This window comes from Camelina sativa, chromosome 2, assembly GCF_030686135.1.
Source record: "Camelina sativa cultivar CO46 ecotype springtype chromosome 2, ASM3068613v1".
Lineage (NCBI taxonomy): Eukaryota > Viridiplantae > Streptophyta > Magnoliopsida > Brassicales > Brassicaceae > Camelina > Camelina sativa.
The window spans coordinates 20,368,054-20,371,770 of record NC_141881.1 but is presented as its reverse complement, the minus strand read 5'-3'; the positions used below and the strand labels follow the sequence as shown (position 1 = coordinate 20,371,770).

General features: G+C 30.7%; 1 long non-coding RNA gene across 1 annotated transcript; it reads left to right on the top strand.

Annotated features, from left to right (window-relative positions):
- Positions 1 to 923: 923 nt before the first annotated feature.
- LOC104726737 (uncharacterized) lies at positions 924 to 2,916 on the top strand. The gene is made up of 4 exons (XR_758086.3): positions 924 to 1,191; positions 1,397 to 2,033; positions 2,139 to 2,282; positions 2,532 to 2,916. It is a non-coding gene; the product is annotated as an uncharacterized LOC104726737 (long non-coding RNA).
- Positions 2,917 to 3,717: the final 801 nt, after the last annotated feature.

The following is a 3,717-nucleotide window of genomic DNA, read 5'->3' as shown; positions in this document are numbered from 1 at the left end:
TGGAAACAACACCTTAAGAAGCTTCTACTTCGTTCCCAGCAACAACACTCCCTTCCCCAGCAACAGATCTCATCAAAAATCACCAAGAACAAGCCAAAAACCTCTCAACTCACAAGTTCTCTCCTTTCTCTCTTTTTCTTCTCTCAAATGGCGACCAAAACACTCTAATACCCTTCACTTTGTTGCTTCTCCGCTTATATACCCGGTTTGGACAACCCAATTAAACTAAACCAATCCAAAAATTGCGAATTAAAACAATCTGGTCGAACCAAAAAAGCTGGTGTCGATCAACACACACATGGTGTCGATCGACACCCATCCCCAAATATCACTATTTGGTTTGCGGATGTTACAGACTTTTACGGCTATTTCCTAAACAGAATTGCATCATATTCAATCATAAAGAATCATTCAATCATAACGATCAAGCAATCTTCAAATATATTCTAATCTTCCATAAAACTATGGTATCATTCATTCTACTTTAAAATAATAATAATAAAATATTTAAATAGTTTATTGTATCTAAGATATTGTGCTTTCTCTCCAAGTTTTTCAATAAACGATCAACATAATACCCTAATTATCTAAGTTCTCTATAAATATAGAGTATCATTAGCTATCTTAACTCATCAAGCAATCAACTTACCTCATAATAATAATAATAAAAATTTCTTTCCATAGCAATTAGTAGTAGCTCAATCCGTGACATTCCTCAACTATGTGAAGCCGTACAAGACGTGTGATTAGGGATGTTAATTTGGGTGTAAAACCCCCATTTAATATATGGGTATGTGTAAAAAATTTTACCCATATAAACCCATATATCAAAAATAATTTAAATGGAATAAAATGGGTTTACCAACTAAACCCAGTTAGTAAATGGGCTTTTACGTAATCATACGGGTACCCATTGAGTTTTCTTTTTTCGTTACATAAAACAAAACGTTGCCGTTTTGTCTTAGGGTTAAACAATTTTCCCCAATTCGATGCCAAAGCTGAGAATCTCAGCCTGAGATCCTCTCTTTCTTGCCTTGTATGTTCGATCGGTTTGATTCCGTGACGAAGCTCGCTCTTCGCTGTGATCGGAGGTCTTTTAGCTTGAGGATGAAGCTTTGGTTATGACCTTGGTTCGTTGCTCGAATCTGACTTGAGTCAAGCTTCGTGGTTGTCGCGACATTACAGATCTAGGTATGAGTTCTTACATTAGGATAGGAGGATTTATAAAAAATTGAGACTGATTGAGATAATCGTCAGTTTTCTACATATGGGTTTTGAAGTTTATCTCTTAGTCTATTGCTTTGATGTTTTAGTCTGATTCTAATGAGAATGCTATTTTAGAATATGATGCTTTTGACTGATTTGGTTGTTGTATTGTTTATCATTGACTATGAAGGTGCTAGAACCGCTTCTGGAGTACATGATTCAAGATCTGAAGGTTCAAGTGTGCCATGAGTCATGGTGTTAACGGCGGAAGATGATAAGAAAGTTTGAAGCTTTTGTCATAGAATATTTGTTATTTGAAGCTTTTGTCATAGAATATTCTCATTTTCCATTTGTTTCAAAAACATAACATATGTTTCAGATTTGTATCGTGCTACTTAGCTTATCAAAAACATAGACAATATCAAGTAAAACATGTGTTCAAAGAGAGTATATAGTTAAATGGGTTCAATAGGTTAAATAGGGCCATGTATATTTAAGTGGGTATAGTTAAATGGGTTTCAAATATATATTAGCTTAAATGGGTTTATACTTTTAAATGGGGTGGGATTAAATGAGATGGGTTTAAATGGGGTGGGTTTACCCAAATTAACATCCCTACGTGTGATGTATGCAAGTGAAGGTCCTCCATACCTGAAAGACGGTGATGTGAAGGCAATATACATCTGCTTATAATAATTATCTCACATGTTTATAATACTCACATCAACTTTCTTTTACAGGGTACAAAAATCCATGGTTTCTTTTAAAAAAAAATATCTAAAACATTTTGAAAATGTTATTTTCTAGGACAATGGAGAATGCTGCTGGTGAGATTGTTGTTTGTTTGTTTGGTCAGATTTACTCACTTTACACAATAGACATCTATTTTGCGGTTTCAAAATTTAATAATTATCACCTTTTGTTTTGAAAAGGTGTAAGCTTCATGTGAAAAGTATGGATGGAACTGGTCAGATGATATTGATGCTTTTCGACAATATGGCTTAAGAGATTGTTGGCTCCCCTGTAAACGATCTTCTACATAGATCGTTTAAGCTTTCAACGGGTCATTTGAAGAGGTTATTTTAAAAACTCTTTAAAATTAAAATCCATGTTTTAGATGTTGCTTTATAAACTTTTTAAGATAAATTTGTTTTTTTTGTTTAATGATGATATATTTGTTTACTCTTCCTTTATAACGGTTATCTAATGAATAATTAGTTTTTCTTTTATTTCTAGAAGGGATGTTTTTATTGCTTTATCACGATCATCTAAGAAGTGAATCAAAGTAGGAGTGTTTAATTCAGTAGTTTTGTCTTTTTGATCAGCTATTGGCCGAAGAATCAAGTGAGAGTCTGAGGAAGAAGACCCATGATGTAAGATGCTGACACCAAAAACAATTATTCATACATCAAATTGAATCGAAGCGGCTTGTTGAAAACAAACTCTCCTCTGAAATTTCAAAGTTTAACTATAGTAATAGAGAGATATACATAGAGGAAGAGAAGATATACAGAAAGAGTCCCTCTTCTTCCATTGAGAGATGAAGCTTTGTGATCAGATGATACTAAGATTTTGGGGAGAGAATTATAGCCTAATTCGTCGTCAAGAACGAATTTTAAAGATATCTTAATAAATAAAGTTAATTTTATTTTCTTTCTCGTTAATAACTTTTAGCACTTTTTAATTTTAATTTTATTATGGTTTGGATCATTATTGTTTATTCTCTTTAGTTTTCGTTTCCTTAATCTAATCCTCTTTATTTATTTGTTCCTTTATAATTTTCTTAATCAGTTACCCTCACAAATTTTGATAATTGCAATATTTCAGTTTCCAAAAATGTACTTTAAATCGGATCCTTAATTTTTGGTAACAAACTTTTAAAAAATTAAAGATATTTTAAAATTTATCCGATTATTCCTTTTCATACGCAATCTCATTTTTAATTTTTTTAAACGAATATTCAGAATCTCCACCTTTAAATTTTTAAAAAATTTTTTTGCAAAAAGTATTGACAATGAAATTTCGAATTTTTTGTAAATCCACCAAAACAAAAAAAGACCCTTTTCTGTTTTATGGTAAGATTAACTGATTAAGACCTTGAATAATAGCTGTTTTTAACATGGTTTTTGTTTTTCAAAATCCATCAATTTATCCAATCAAGATTATAAAAATAGAAAAGGAAGTTTTACTACAAAATAAGCAAACATTAAGAGATAATACCACTGATATCAAAAATATTTTAATATATCTTTTAGCTATTTAATAATAATTTGATTTTTTAATTTTGAAATTAATATTAACAAAAAATTCACATTTAATGAGAGTTTTCCATATTTAGTAGTTAAAGAAACATTAATCTGTATTCAAACACAATTATAATTATACAACTTATTTTTTCGTATATTATGGGAATTACTATTACTCAACCCTTAAATACGGGTACTCAGAAAAAGGACACCAGATAAAAATAGATAAAACTATAATTTAAAGTTTCAAAAATGTAAAATTACA